Source organism: Miscanthus floridulus, chromosome 2, assembly GCF_019320115.1.
Source record: "Miscanthus floridulus cultivar M001 chromosome 2, ASM1932011v1, whole genome shotgun sequence".
Taxonomy (NCBI): Eukaryota; Viridiplantae; Streptophyta; class Magnoliopsida; order Poales; family Poaceae; genus Miscanthus; species Miscanthus floridulus.
Window position 1 is genome coordinate 46,680,561 of NC_089581.1, and position 17,570 is coordinate 46,698,130.

Here is a 17,570-nt window from a genome sequence, read left to right on the forward strand (position 1 = left end):
GGGTGTCGCGCAAAATCATTTCTGTAGTAGTGCAACTCCCGTATGGTCAAGAGGACGATTATCAAGAGGAAGGTGCCCATAAGCCGCTCTAGATAAGTCAACTTCACTGAGGCTGAGGAGATCTTGCAGAATGAACCTATGATGGCTGGTATATTTACCATTGATTCCCACCAAGTATATGTGTTGTTTGATTCTGGTGCATCACATTCATTCATGAGCATGGGGTTTGCACAAAGGCACAATATATCTCTTATGGCTATTCCTATTACCTATAGAATCAGTACTCTGTGTGCATAGTTGTGTGTTAATACTTAGACGGACACAGTTAGATTAGTGCTAGCCACTCACACTTACCGCCTCCAGTTCATGGTGCTGCCTAGGCAAGGCATAGATGCAATTCTAGGCATGAACTGGTTGTGAGTTTATGGGGTAGTCTTGAACCTTAAGCAGAGAGTTGTTGAGTTATAGCTTCCTTCTTCCGAGGATAGGATGTCGCTCCTTATGTCCTCAGATCAAGCCTTGCCAGTTGTTGCTCATGTTGAAGCTTCTCCTGATCTTGCCTCTATTCCTGTGGTCTATGAGTTTCTGGATGTCTTTCCTAAAGATCTACCTGGGTTACCACCGAATAGGGACATTCAATTTACTATTGAGTTAGAACCTAGCACTGCTCCTATCTCACGGGGTCCCTGCCGCATGGCTCCTAAAGAACTAGCAGAAATGAAGAAATAATTAGATGAATTATTAGAGAAGGAATTTATTCGTCTTAGCTCTTCACCATGGGGTTTCCCAACTATTTTTGTGAAGAAGAAGGACGATACTCTGTGGATGTGTATGGATTACCTTCCTCTCAATGCGGTAACCATTAAGAACATGTATCATTTACCTTGTATTGATACTTTGTTTGATTAGTTGGCTGGTGCCCAAGTGTTTTCTAAGATTGATCTTCGTTCTGGGTATCACCAAATTAAGATTCGGCCACAAGATATACTAAAGACAGTTTTCTCTACTAGGTATGGGCTGTATGAATACCTAGTCATGTCCTTTGGTCTCATGAATGCTCCTACATTCTTCATGTATCTCATGAATTCAGTCCTCATGCCAGAGTTGGATAAGTTTGTAGTGGTGTTTATTGATGATATTTTGATATACTCCAAGAACAAGGAAGAGCATGCCCAACATCTCCGAATAGTACTAACTCGATTGAGAGAATACAAGTTGTATGCCAAATTTAGCAAGTGTGAGTTTTTGGGGCATGTCCTAACACCTGAAGGAATTTTGGTAGATCCAAGCAAGGTGCAAGATTTTCTAAATTGGAAATCTCCCAAGTCGGTGCATTAGATTCGTCAGTTTCTTGGTCTTGCTGGTTATTATCGGCACTTCATCCCTGACTTCTCTAGAATAGCCAACCAATGACCAAGTTGCTCTAGAAAGATGTCAAGTTTGTATGGAGCCTGGCTTGTGAAGAAGCTTTCCAAGCCCTAAAGAAGTTTCTTACCTCTACTCCTGTCCTTGCCCATCCAGATATTGATAAGCCATTTGATGTGTATTGTGATTCCTCAAGGACTAGATTGGGATGCGTGCTTATGTAGGATGGACGTGTGGCTTATGCTTAACGCCAGCTGAAAAAGCACAAGGTGAATTATCCCACCCATGATTTAGAGCTGGCTATTGTGGTGCACGCTCTAAAAATTTTGAGGCATTATTTGTTGGGAAATAAGGTGCATATTTATATGGATCACAAGAGCCTTAAATATATTTTTCACTCAGTCTGAGCTGAACTTGAGGCAACGAAGATGGCTAGAGCTAATCAAAGATTATAATTTGGAGGTTCATTACCATCCTGGAAAAGCTAATGTGGTAGCTGATGCTTTGAGCTAGAAGTCATATCAAGTTGAAGAAGCACCTTTGTCCCTCAACCATGCTGAGGTGCTAGCTCATATTGCTCTTGTCTCAGATTTACTTGAGCAAATTATTATAGAGCAAAGGGAAGATGTTTTGAAAATTCTGAGTATCAAGAAGTTAATTTCTGAAGGGCGTGGTCCTCATTTTAGTGTTGATGACCAAGGCATAGTGAGGTTCAAGAATAGATTGGTTGTTCCCTCAAGTGATGAGCTTAGGAGAAAAATTTTGGACGAAGCTCATAACTCCTAGTTATCCATTCATCCAGGAAGTAACAAGATGTATCATGATTTGCGTCACTCGTATTGGTGGCCAAATATGAAACATGACATTACCAAATACATCTCAGAATGTGACATTTGTGAAAGGGTTAAGGCAGACCATATGCGTATGCCTGAATTTCTACAACCCTTGCCTATCCCTGTTTGGAAATTGGAGGATATTTCCATGGACTTTGTTGTGGGTTTGCCCCGCACGGCAAAAGGGTATGACTCTATTTGGGTCATTATGGATCGCCTTACCAAGTCCACTCATTTCCTCCCGGTGGATACAAGGTATTTTGCCAAGAAGTATGCCAAGTTGTATTTTGACTGGATTGTGACCCTGCATGAAGTTTCACTTACTATCATCTCTGATAGAGGGTTAGTCTTTGTCTCTTGTTTCTAGGAGCAACTCTAGAAATGTCTTGGTACTAGTCTCCTCAAAAGTTCAGCTTATCATCCGCAAACTGACGATCAGACAGAAAAAGTCAATCAGGTACTTGAGGATATGTTGAGGGCTTATGCCATTTCTTTTCCTAATAAGTGGGACGAATGCTTGACTCTAGCTGAGTTTTCTTATAACAATAGTTATCAAGAAAGCATTCGAATGGCACCATTTGAGGCCCTATATGGCAAGAAATGTAGAACACCTCTTAACTGGGTTGAGGTGCGTGATTGTGGATATTTTGAGCCTGATTTTATCAAAGAAGCTTGAGAGCAAGTTAGTATTATTCAGAGGCATTTGAAGGCAGCTCAAAGTCATCAGAAAACTTATGCGGACAAGAGAAGAAGGCCCTTGCAATTTGAAGTTGGTGATCATGTGTATCTCAAAGTGTCGCCCATGTGGGGGGTGCATCGCTTTGGTGTCCGGGGAAAGCTAGCCCCTCTTTATGTTGGACCTTACAAGATTTTGACCCGGTGTGGTTCTGTTGCCTACCGTATGCAGCTCCCAGATATTTTGTCAGCAGTACATAATGTCTTTCATGTTTCCTAGTTAAAGAAATGTTTACGGGTCCTCGATGAAGCAGTGGAAATTGAAGGACTCACTCTCCAACCCGACTTGTCTTATATTAAGCATCCTGTCAAGATCTTGGATGAAAAAGAAATAGTGACTAGAAACAATGTGGTGAAGTTTTATAAAGTTCAGTGGCAAAATCATTTGGAGGACGAAGCAATGTGGGAGAAAGGAAGCTATATCTTGAAGCATTATCCCCACCTTCTTTCTAGGTCACCTAGGTAATTGTTTAAATCAAAATTTATTTCTTATCTCTTTTTCCACACTAGGCACATAAAATCTCGGGACGAGATTTTGTTTAAGGGGGGTAGAATTGTAACACCATCGGTGTTACACCCTAAATTATCTACTAAAACATGTCATGAACATCATATTTATGTGTTATTGCATGTGATAAAGTGTGTAGATCAATTTCTATAACTCAAAACGATCAACAAAAACGCTAAACGAAAGTTGCTCCACGATTTGTACAATCATCAAGTAGGGTTGAAAACCAATTTTTATTAAGCAAAAATGCTATAGAACATGTATGTGACACTTAAATAAAGTTTGAAGTGCAAACTTTGTAGATGACAGTGAAATACTTGCGGTCAAAAAATGATATTACTAGCTAATATTTCTAATAGCTTAGAAATCACAAATTGAAAACAAATCCAGCTCAAAAACTTAGAAATTTTCAAGTCTGCCAACAACTAGACATTGCTATGTTTAGCAATTTATTGTGAGAGATTGGATTAAAGGGTGGTGTAGTGTTATAGATCGATTTGGTAGTCTCGTATGCCATCTTGAGCTTGGTGAAGCTGGTTTGGCTCCTAGAGCAACCGTTTGGTCGTGTTGAGCGCTTTAAAATTCATGCACGTCACATGTCTCGGGTTGGTTGGCACTGGGTGCGTGGTCACCGCATGGCCTCCCCACGCCACACACATGGTCGTGTGTGCTTGCGCTGCCGTGCACGGCTGGCCGTAGCAGCCTCTGTCCTGGCCATGGCTCGACTACCGCTAGACCACCACACGGAGCCGCTGCTGTTGCCGCCTACCCTGTCCTGCGCTGTGCTGCCGTCGCGTCCGCCACCGCTATCGTCGCATCATCGTCGCATCCACGCCTGTATGCTGTAACCGCTGCACCACGCTGCGTTGCTGGCCCGCTTTGATGCCACGCGCACGTGGCCATGCTGCCGTCTCCATGTCATTTATGACACTATGGCCACGCAGGCCACGCCAATCAGGCATGCACGTGCCTGTCTACTAGCGTCTGCATGTGGGTCTCCATGAACTCACCGACCACGTCCCGCTAGGGCGAGGATGAGTTGAGCCCACCGCTGCACCCTGTTTCCCTCTTTATCCCCTACTTTTTTTGCCACCATCGTGTGGCAGTCACAGTGAGTCAGAGAGCGAGCACCTCTCACCAATTCCTCATGCCTATGTCTCCGCCCTCATGTCCCCTCTCTTGCCGCCCCACCTTGCTTTGATTGTAGCTCAGCCGTGCTCCAATTTTGGAGCTTTGCCCACCGCCGTGCCGTTATGAACCGTCACCGCCCGCGTCATGGCCAGCCTTTACCACTTCACCCCTCACAAATTACTCTGCACCACTAGCTCGCCTTGGCTCCCTCTCCACCGTGAGCACGCCAGTAGGAGCGCTACCGCCTCCCCACTGCCACTGACATGGCCGTGTTCGCCGTGGCTTGTCGTCGTGCTCGTCGCATGCAAGTGGCCAGCATAGCTCAGGTAGTTGCTGGCTAAACCACCACTTTGGCCAGGTTCGGGGTGTGCCCCTAGTGCTTATTCCCAATCTCTACCATTTTGTTGGCGCTGTGGCTCACCGGAATGCGGTTGCCACCGTTGCAGGTCGCCCGCCACCGGGGAGAGCCCACTCTGCTTCACCACCGGTCGTGCAACCACCGCCCATCATCGTGCGTCGACCCATAGGTGAGCATCGGTTCCCTAGCTAGGTCTGCAAGGGTCCAGGGTGGCCGGCGATGTCGCCAGTGTCACCGCTCGCCATGCTGAAGTGCACGGGGGAGGCCAGCGACCATGCCGTTGTAAAGAGGAGAGAGTACAAGGTTCTTTTTGCATAAGTGTTGTCTCTAGGAATAATAATGTGGACTACGGGTTGTTTTGTTCATAATCCAGGGGGGTTTGTTCATATATATACATGTTGATACCAGGAGCTATTAAATCATTTGAGAGTGCTTAATATTATTATGTTAAATATTGTAGGAATTTTTGTGGTAGATTGGTGATAGGTTTAGCCCTAAAAATTTTATAGCAGCATCATGGTATTATTATGTGCTCACTATAATTTTTGTAGCTTTAAAATAGACTAGACATAAGGGTAGTTAAATGCTCTTTGTTTCAAATATACATTAAATCATTAGCAGAAATAAAGTTATATCCTTCAATTGTCAAGCTACGTGTGTGTTAGTTAAACCCAACACTTTGCTTGGTAAAGGTGATAGTTAGCTTAGTGCCTTAGTCATTAGAGCTAACTTAGTAGCTTGGCATGTGTATTCTTATTTTAAGAGTTGTTGTTGCATAAATACTAAGTGTTGCATCATCATTGCATGCATGTAGAGAACGATTTGGTGGAGATCGTGACCACCGGCGATCACGTGTACAAGGAGGTGATCGGGGACTATGAGGAGGAGATCCTCGTGTAGGAGGAGGTCCTAGAGCTGTCATTGACTGACTTAGCTAACAATCCGCCTGACTAAGGCAAGCCCCGGTGCATAACCCTTATTTTTTATAATCACTAAATATATATATGTATATATATAACTGTGATGTGCATTTATGTTACAGGATCTATATTGAAACTACATGCATAGATGAACCTACCTATGAGTCCTACTAGCATAGGTCGAGTAGCTGATATGCTTAGGCTATCGGTAGCGTGAGTAACCTACCGTTACTCACAATAGGTGATTATTATTACTCTCATGACAAAATGGTAAAAGGAAATGGAGACTGGGCAGGGATATGGTACGGGTATTGGTGGGTGTAATAGGTTGTGTCCCATGGCCAACAGGGCATAGCTTGGTTACACTGTTTCCCTATCCGTGTCGGTTAAGGATCGTCCGTTGCAGTGGATTCTAGTCAGGTCACAGACTTATCATCCTGAGCACATACTTGCTTATAAGAGTGGAAAGACTCGTTGCTATCTTGTCATGGGTTCCGGCTCTTTTTGGACCAACTAATTGGAGGCGGGGATGGTGGAGGTCTAAGCACCACATTGAGTCTAGGACTCAGGAGTAGGGGCTTGGAGTCCAAGCTTGGACAGGGACCTAGACCCCTTGACAGGAGAGTTGTGGGTTGGTCTTGCTTGTGCCTAGGGTACAAGCGGAGCATGTGTTTTAGGGTACCCAGCTGGGATACATTGGTTCACGAATCGCCATGTGATACGGCATGGCTTGGCTACAATCTAGCACCGTAGTAAGAACTGAAAGATGAAAGGGAATGAACGGATTTGATTGCTCAACTCTTGCTTGAAAGTAGAACATGTGCTTACATAGAATGATTAGCTAATGAACTAATCATGACTGCTAATAAAACACATACATAAAGATTCACTACTAGTAATGCTTTTTTGAAAAAAAAAAGAAACCTAGCAAACCATAAAGCTTATCATATCCTTTGGACTCGAAAAATTGTTCCCACTAGTCGGGTAAGTCTTGCGTGTACATTATGTACTTAGGGTTTATTTACCCCTGTTGTAGGTGCAGCTTGAGGAGTGACTATTGTGTGGAGGATTCTTCTAGTGAGCATAGATGGATCCTTGTATCTTATCGTTAGATGTTTATTTCAATTCTGCTATTTAAATTCTGTACTCTAAACTTGGTATTGTAATAATGTATTTTTGAGAACTATTGTTGTATGAAATAGACTAAGTGATATAAACTCGTTCTCATTATTGGATCCTGGGTGAAAAACATGGATTGTTCGAGTTCTCCCTTGGGGTGGGCTCGATAGAACCATCCGATGTAGCTTACTTTCAGGGTGCTTAGCGTCTAGTGGGAGATAAGCGCCTCTAGAAGCGTGCTATTTTGGGCAGTTCTACCATAGATGCTCACTATGTACTTATAGTACATAGAACTTATAGGAGAGACTGCGACATCTCGAGGGCTTAAAGTCCTACGAAGGCTACTGTCAGAGATATGGGCCAGGGGTACCCGCACCGCCTGTATATATGACCACCACCAAGCTATGGTCCCAGCAGCCGTCAAGAAGGAGGCCCATAAGGGCTGACGAGATCAACCAACATGGAGTCAAGGCAAACCAAGGTGAGCATATTTGGATGATAGCTAGCATCAATCTATTGTAACAAATTAGGAATACAATCTATTACCCCGATCGCCCTCTCTATAACCCTACCTCTCCTGCCTATATAAAGGAGGATAGGGACCTCGGGATCCAATCTTTCACCAATTGCATGTACCTCATAGCTAGGAGCAACAACCCCTGTAATTGAGCATATGAATACAAGAGCAGTTGCACCACTGTAGTACGGTTTAGCGCGCACCGTGCCCCGAATCAGTATAAATCTTTGTGTCTCATGTGCTACCATTTGATTCTATCTATGCGATCACGTTGCTAGATATTGTCAGAGCAAAACAATCCTACACATTGTAAACATACACAACATCCACATAAAACACTGGCAAACATATATGTGAAACATATGCAACATCTAGATAAACACATTTGCAACATATGTCTAAAGAAACAAATGAAACATTAGAAACAGATGCTTGCAACATGTGTGTACGACCATTGCAACATATGCAACATCCCGATTAAGTTTTACAACATTAGTATAAAATACTTGCAACATACCTATGAAACATCTGAAACACTTGAAATATACGCTTGTAGTATGCACTTTTAAGCACAACATCTACTTGTTGCTTGGACGAAATGGAGGCTCATCATTGCGGTGCTCGACACCTGAGCGGAGCTCGATGCTACGGAGTGGCGAGGGGTGATGCCAGCAGGCAGGTAGCTGTACGGTCCTGACAACTGGCCGTGCAGCTCCAATGATAGGGCGAGCGAGTGCAGTCCCTAGCGGTGAGGCACCCCATACGGTGGAGGCGGCAGCGCTGCTATCGGCACGAAAATGTGTCAACACACAGCAAGCCGGAAGGGTCTGCTCGATGAAGCTGGACATCCGCCTGGCTTCAACGTAGGGATAATCGATCTTGCGTATTCCTTCCAAGATGTGCCATTCAATTTGACCCAGCAATTGACAAGGAGAGAAAGTTTATTAGTAATTTAAGGTGGAACGTGCCAGTCTGTGCCCAGACAGTTCTAAGTGTGCCACTTCGGGAGCAGCCATACGGGAAGAACGATTAAATAGCCGATATGCACAGAAATGGATTGTTACGGACTATAAAGCTCATGGGTAACGATTAATTTTCTATTAACAGGTACAGTACTCATAGATGTAAATAAGATCATTAGCTAAATAGATGTAATCAGTATAAAGCAGTAAGCCGATGAATCTAACGATAAAGGATATAGCATGCAAGCAAATCGACTATCTGATACGAATGGACCTACAAACGCTATGAATCTAATCCGTTACCACCAACAGTAAGGTTCGACCAGATCGATGGCAACTATGATGATAGCAACAAACTAAAACCGAAGAATCCATAAATACATCCATACTTTGATAGGCTTTCCAAAAGACATACTATTCATGAAGGCTCGGATGAATCGGCTGAAATAGATGATTCAGGTGAAGAGAACTACAGCATGTGAATAATCGACTATTTCACGTGAACAAACCTATGGACTCCTCAGATTCAACCTGCTATCTCTAACAGTGGGGTTCGACCGGATCGATGCAGCCATGAAAAAGACAACGAATCGAACCTTTAAAGTACACAGATCTATTCACACTTAATGGAATCAAGGACTCACACTGTAGGCATTGATGCATAGGTCATCGGCTATTTAGCTGATGCAGGCATAGCAAACAGCTAAGGTCACACCTAGTCAGGAACAAATCTGCTAACTAGCATCCTCCAATCTACAGTGCCATCAGTGGGGATCGACCGGATCATTACAGCCATAATGGTGAACTATAGACTAGATTTAACTAGCTAGCAAACCTCTTCAAGATTATTCATGCCTTAACTACGTACTATGCATGATCAAGATCAAAGTAGAAACAACCGATGAAACATAAATCGTCGCTCAAGGTAAACAATATCGCGTTGTAACAAAATGAATGATGGACCTAAAGGATATGAGGCCAATCTAAATCAATCTTGACCAGACAGATTGATGTTGCTGCAAACTAATGACAATGAAAAACATCAGCAAGATCAGTAACTTGATGAATCTACCAAAGATTGTCATTCTTAGGTAGAGCCGATAACTTGACCTTAATCTAGTTCGAGCAGTGGAGGTCGACCTGAACTAGACAAGAGTCGATAACTAGCTTATACTAGAGCCGTAGTCGAGGTCGACCGGATCGATGCAGCCATATGAATAGAAGTATAAGCCATGACGATACTTACAGACATGCCAGAGGTCGGCCGGACTAATGCAACCCTGCTCGCTGAAGAACTCACCGAGATCTACTCTACTCCTACTCCTAAGGGTTGGCCAAAGTTGAAAAAGTAAATGACTTGTATTTGATTGATTGTGTCATTTACAATAGCTGGGGTCCAATATTTATACCCAGAGCTTAAACATGAATCCTACTCAGGTACGAATCATTACAATCTTTGGTATAAAAGAGAACATTCCTAACTTAAAATAACTTGGACCCTAATCTTTCCCTTTTTATAGAGTCCGATATGTATTTCCCGATGCCAACCGTAGCCCATCATCATTATTTGCTGACGTTATTTGAAGAGAGCTGATTCCAGTGCCTCCTCTGAATCAGATGATATCGATCTTCATGCAATCGAGTCCTTGATGGACACAATTTTAGAAGCTTTGAGTTCCCGCGTTCTTCTCTAAATTTTGGTGTAAACACATGCCCCTGAATTTTCGGATAAAAATGATTTTATCCCAAAATTCCTATTTATTTGTTTATCACGCCGCAACTGTTTTATTCCGAGATATACGCATGACTCCTGACTTCCTGGCCTGAGTCTTATATAATATCCCAATAGTATCCTTTCCAACTTACTCGGCCTATTTGCTTTCCCCTTCTCTCTCGAGCAAATCTTAACAGTCGACGCCGCCTTCACCAAGGCCTCAAACCTAACAAATCTTCTGCCCTATCAAGCTTTTATTCAAGCGGTCTTCTTCAGATTCAGATCTGTTTTGGCTACAATGGTGACTAGCGACCACATCCCTGAGGTATGCTTTCAAGTTCCTGTTCTCAAAGTATCGGTCGCTACCCTATATTTCTTTTGTTCTCAAATTTATTTCATCCGATTTCTAGGAAATGAGGAACGAAATCTTGATTCCATCAACTGTTGTTTCCAATGTTTATTTTCTTGGGCCTATGGGGGACCCTGATCCATTTGATTTTATCCATTAAGAAACCAACCAGATCCCCTTCAAATAGTTTGCAGTGGAGTCATCCTCCTGGAACACCAAAACTCCCTTCAGAAACTGGCCCAAAATGCCTAAAGGATGAAGAAATTGGTTTCGTAGGGTGTTTGAGAGAAAGGGTGGACATTGGGAGCTTTATGATCTAAATCAGTGCTTGACACTTTCGTTGTCTAGAATGAAGAGGAATGATTCACTCCTGATTTATGTATCTTATTTCTAGTCCAACACCCTAAATGCCTATGTTTTTGGTCACGGCCCAATAACTATGACTTTGGCCGATGTTTATATGTTGATCGACCTCAGAATAATAGGATCGATGAAGCCTTATGACTTCTTAAGTGCTAGATCCAAGAAATTAGCCAAGATATCAGACTGCACAGGATGAGCAAGTTACATTCTGAACTACATTGGAGACGAATCAACTGTTAGCAAAAAGGAATATGTGACCTTTCTGAACATGTGGTTAGAAAGATTCATCTTCTGTTGGTCATCTTATGATCTAACTTACAATCATAAACTCATGGCAGAGCATCTAGCAGTAGGTAAGGATATCCCTCTTGGAAAGTATCTGCTAGGAGCTATTTATCATCTGATGTACCAGGTAGCTACCCAATTACTGAAGAATGAACCAGTGCATACTATCAGTAGCCCTTGGTGGTTGATACAACTATGGCTCAACCTGTATATGCACAAGATTATAAGGCCTAACCTCAAAAACCTGAGTTTCCCTTCCTCCAACTTTGATGAGGAATATAGGGGCAAAAAAGGAAGAACCTGTCAGTGCATGAGCTATGGTGAGGCTGCATCAGCCATAACAATTGATATCGATATTAACCATTTCTTTAAAAAGTTTTATAGAGGGTTCAATGCAGACATCCTAACTTGGCTACCATACGATGAGGAGGAGAACAATGAGCTGATCTTTCCATTCAAATTTTGATTTGAATCAGGTTGTTCGGACGAGACGGCGGCTGTGATCTTTAATTCCTTCTTCAAGCCCTGCGTTCTTCTAGCTGAATTTTGTCATGGTCGTGGCAAAATGGCTACAGGCTCCTTCCTTCCAGGCAACCTTCCAACTTATGAGTTTTATGATCCATCCTTCGTAGCCCGTCAGTTTGGTTTTGGTCAACTCCCCCCTCAACTGTTCCTCAAAAACACATTGAAGTCAAGAGAAGGTATTAGTGAGGTGATGGAAGCCTCCAGAGTTTTTCAATTGGGATCAGATCTTCCTTCCCTTTACGTGCATGACTGGATCAGAGTCATCTTTTCTTCCACTCTCTTTGACTCCTGGTGGCAAGAATGACATTCCCATCTTTTCTATGGGTTGGTCCACCCTTTGTGTATAGCTCTAGATGGGGAATTTACTTCTGATAGAGAGGTAAGTTACCATCTCTTTTTAGGAAATTATTCGATGAATTCTCTTGCCAACTGTTCTAACCGGCCCTTTTAGGACACTGAATTCAATCCTCCAAGCTTGGATAGGAAGGGGTGTCCTATAGATTATCAGCCACCATACCCAGTTTCAAGAATAGGATCGGCCGCACCTTCATTGAAGAAATTGATGAAAACTCATGCTGCCCCCATGATTGTGGCGTATCAATCTTCAAAGCGCAAGGTGGTCCAAGGGGCAACCCAGAAAGCTGTTACTGGGAAAAGACTTCGTAGAACAAGACCAATAGCTACTTAGGTAAACAATCCATACTTTCCTCAAAATGATGCTCAACTTCTGATCCCCTTCCTTCACAGTTATCAACCATTGCATCCCAATCGGTTCTAGGTGCGGAGCTGTTGTCTTAGGCATTCGATTCAGCATCAACTAGACCTTTGGTTGAAACAACAAATGCTTCCAAAACTGCAGAAGATGTGAGTTCTTTCCATCTTATCCTTGATGCTGCTGAAGTATTTTTCTCAAAAATTCTTGATTCCATTCAACTTTTATTCTTGATCTGACTTCATACCATGCCAGATACCTTCTGAGGAAACACCTATGCAAGAGCAGAAGTCTGATAGTCTCCTTATTGAAAATGATCCTGTTGTTGTTGATGTTCAAACTATCGATTCACCAGTCTAGCATACAACTGATATTAAGAAAGTCATATGTTTAGTTTATTTCTCTACAACAAACATGAACTAAAAATCTTCCCTGATGTTTGTAGATGTTGATGTTGAGAGTTCAGAGCCGATTCAACCAGATATCATTAGTACATCATCAGCTATTCCTCCTCTTCAGACAAAGGCTACCATAGAAAAAGATATTATATCCACTTCACCGTCTATTTTGTTATAAATTGATCCGAATCTCCTAATCAAGATTCTCTTATACATAGGCACTCAATCTTCCAGCTTTGTGCTACTCTTTTAATCTTAAGGAGTATCTAGATGAAGATAAAGTCAGCTCGTCAGTAACCTCCTCTAAGGAAGCTTTGTCAAAAGAGACTAGGAATCGGCTAAAGGATATATTGCCAATGCTTGAGAAGAATATAGCTGACTTCGTACAAGATACTGATTCAATGTAGAGAGTCCTCTTAGCTATTAAGGGTAATCCATCCTCAGTTCTCTCCAGAGTCTTGTCACCTTTATCCATTATTGAAGATCAGGCCCTAAAGGTAAAAAAGGCTCAGAGGAATCTATCCGATCATGAAGCTTTATTGGCCAAGAGGAACTCCAATAGGCAAGAGGCTAAAGAGCTGACATAGTTGATTGATGATTTGAAGAACTCCTCCCTCAAGATCGACCTACAGTTGTCCCAATTGGAAATCAAGCATGCAGATCTTGAGAAGGAGCTGGAGAACATGAAGGCTACCATTGATCGCCACAAGTCCAACCTGGCTCAAATACCCGATGCCATCAAGCAAAAGAAACAAGAGTTGCTGGCCAAAGTTAGAGAAGGTAGGGCCATCCGCAGTAACCTCAAGGACATTCCTGGATTAGCCAAAGAAGACAAGCAACAAATCATAGAAGTTGATGCTATTTAGCTAGAAGTATTAAAAGCAATCCAGGATGTTCTAGACATATGATCTATATATTGACGTGTATCTTGTGTAGAATCAATGATAACTATACTTTGTTGCCTCATTGTATTTCTTGTTTTCGGCTAAAGAGCCGATTTAAAAATAGCCGATTCCAGACTTCCAACCTTAATCTAATTAAGTCTGAAAACATGGCCTTTATTAAGAGAACCCCACGATCTTCTGTCCTTGGTCACCCAACGTTGTATTCTCTTCGGCATTAGTGAGGTGGCGCTTCGCCTTCTATTAATTGTGGTTGCATTTTGCACGTCCCGAGGTGTCCGCCTCTTTGCTCCGTGGCTTCAAATACTAGCCGAGAGCCCAAGCCTCGAACACATCTACACTCACAACCACTCCTATTCCTTTGCACTTCTCCATCCTCGCAAACACTGTAGCATCCTTTTCCCCTTCTTGTAGATTTAATGGCCGGCGACAACAGCCAAGGCAAGCGTGCAGCGAAGGAGATTCCGGAGGAGAATATGCCGATGAGCCAACGCCTTTGCCGCATCAGGTGAGATCGACATCCTCTGTTCATGATGATGAACTATTCTAACTTGTCTATAGATTCGTTTTGAATGACAGTCTTCATCCCCTTCCAAGGTCGGCGAGCCCTCTAATGACATATCCTCCGCGCCGGTCTCATCGTTGGACTCTTCCGACTCTTACAATAGCGACGATGCCCGGCATTTCCTCCAAGAGTGGAGGGCGGCCCAAGACCGTTATTCCGAGGCGACTCAAGAAAATAGCTAGCTTGAGATCCGCCTCGGGGTCTCTCAAGCTGCCCTTCACGCCGCTGAAGAAGAGGCCAGTGTCGTTCGAGCATGACTGGCCGAGTCTGATGCCATGGTGGCGGGTAAGATGAATTCCAGGAATGCTTTTATTTTGATTTCCATTGTATTTTATATTGATAGCTCTCCTATTTTTGTGATCGCTAGCCCTGACAGTGCAGTTGGAGTCCCTTCAACTGGCAGCAAATGCGGCCGTGGATGCGATCAATGCTCGTGGCCCCCTCATCAACGCCTGCCTTCACGATGTTCTGGCCCACGTTCAGGAGATCGCTCTCCATGGCATTCGTCATGGTGCATCGATGGTGCTGGCCGCAGCGCAAGTCTGGGTACGAGCTCCATGCCATGTAGACTAGCTTCCCGATGGGCGATGGCCCCGAGGAGCATGAGGATCTGATCGAAGAATTTGTCGTCGCGGTGGAGGCTATTGTGGACATCACATCCGCTCAGGATGTGGTGAACAAGGTCTTCAATCAGTTTGCATTTAGGGCAAACTAATGAATGAAATCTTCGGCTCTTCCATGATCGTGTCTTAGCATAATATCCTTGTATATGTCATGATTGTCTTTGTTTTCGCTTTTGCTCTAGAGGCAATACATATTGTATCGGCTTTTACATCTTCGAAAATTTTTATTTTTTGAACTAGAGACGATACCCTTCTAGTATCGGCTATTAGAGCCTATGACTAAATGAATCGGCTATCAAGTGTTTATCAAACGCTAGGATACTATCCCTTCAAACATTTTTTGTTGATCGCTATTGATAGGTTGTACCATAACTTTTTAGACCAAAGATCAAATAGTTGATTGATCTAAGCCAAGCATCTCACTAAGCAGAACAACCTCTAATAAATTTATCAACTCTGGCTTGTGTTCAGGATCTGATTTAGCACTTACACACGTCGGCCTAGGCTTATCTTCATGACCAATGTTTATTTCCCTTGATCTACCAGCCGATGTGAAGCCAAGATTATTCATTAAAACAAACTCTCAGAGCTGATTTCTTGGATCAGCTGTTGGCCTTCATTACTAATCTTAATGAAGCCTCCTTCCCACAACTTGCCAGAAAAGCATTTGAAGTCTTCTAGCTCCTAGTATACCGGATCAGCTGTTACAATACTTATAGATTCATTAGCGCGAACCAGCTCGACATCATTTCTATGCCATTGAATCAAATGTTGATGCATGGTTGATGGCACACAACAGTTTGCATGAATCCAGTCATGACCAAGGAGTAAACTGTATGACCCTTTTCCATCGATGACAAAGAATGTGGTGAGCAGAGTCTTACTCCCGATTGTTAGTTCGATGTTCATTGCCCCTGGGTCTTAGACGCATTGCCTCAAAACCCTTAAGCATCATATCAGTTTCAATTAAATCTCCTGATCCCTTACCAAGTTTATGAAAAGTGGTGTAAGGCATAAGATTAATAGAAGCACCTCCATCCACCAACATCTTATTCATCGGCTTCCCATCAACAAAACATTTTACATATAAAGCATTTAAGTGCTGATGCTTGACTGGCTCATCAAATATAGCCTGTTGTATAACTGTCAACTTGGCAACTATTTCTTCATACTCTGATTCATCGAAATATGAATAAACTTCTTGATCTGCTAGAGCTCTAAATTCTGACGGCAATAGAAAAGCCATCTGAATATTAGCTGATGGTTGCCCTCTATTGACTGTTTGTTTAGCACACCACACTTGAGGTTTACCAAACACCTGAGTGTATTCTAGCTCTCTGTTCCTTAGGCATTGCACTCTTCTTTTCTGGATTCTTGTCAAACCTCCTGGACACCACTGGCCTTCCTACCAAACATATTCTTCCCTATTACTTTCTTCTTCATAATCAGCCCAGTTTTGATCAACAACCCGTTTTCCAAGCCGATCATGAACACTCCTATTTTTCAAGCGCCGATCCATGTTATTATGATGATATGTATCTTGAGCATGGATAGACCGGCGGTTGGCTTGAGATTGCCTAAACTCCCAATATTGCTCGCTGCATTCTGGACAGTTATTTTCGGTAGGCAACTTTAAACCTTTGTTCCAGCAATGTCTGAAGAAAGGACAATTCCAATGTGTTTCAGCTTGCTTTCTTTCATACCTCTATTTCTCCTGTTGATGCTGGAATTCTTGCTCTTCTAACCAATGCTGATAATCATTTTCCTTCTGTCACTGCCATTTATTCAACAAAATTCGAGATGTAACATGTGGCTTTGTCGCCCCATCCTTTGACGTTTCTCCATGCTCATATCAACTCTTTTGCTCATTACGACGTCTTCTAATTTCTCTGTATTCATCAGCCGATATTTATATCTTAGGATCGACTATTCTAGATTCTTTAGATCTAACTAATGTTAGGACTTTAGTCTTCCTTTTGAGCAGCCTAGCATCAACTATGTTCTGATCTCTTGGGAAAGGACTATCATCGACTTTTATCTTCCGAGGCGTATCAAATTTGAGCCTTTCTTGCTGAATAGCCCTCTATATGTGCTGCCGGAAAACTCTGCACTCATTAGTAGAATGAGAAGTGGCGTTGTGAAATTTGTAGAACTTTTTATTCTTCAACTGATTGAGAGGCAACATAACATGATTATCAGGTAACTTGATTTGTCTCTTCTCAAGTAAGAAATCGAAGAGCTTATCTGATTTTGTGATGTTGAAGTCATAGCTCTCTTCGACTCCTCTTCCCCAAGGATTTGGCACCATTACTGTCTTCTTACCCCAATTCCATTCAGCCATGTCAACTTCTTCTTTCTCATTGTCCTCGTAGCAGTCATCGACTGAAAACGGATTATAGGCTTCGGTCATTGTGGTACTTTTCTAGAATCGGGTATCTCTATGCATATTTTGGAATTGGCTATTGAGTGCTGCCACTCGTTGAGCCAATTGATCCAAGATGTCAAATTCTTGTCCCAGTAGCTTCTCTCTCCATGTTGGCAACATTCTTTGAACGCCCAAAGCAGCCAGCTGATCATTAGTTAAGTTTAGCGAGAAGCACAAATTTCTGGTCTCTCGGAATCTCTAAAGAAACTCAGTGCCCGATTCATTAGTTCTCTGCCTTATAGTTGTCAAATCGGTAATCTT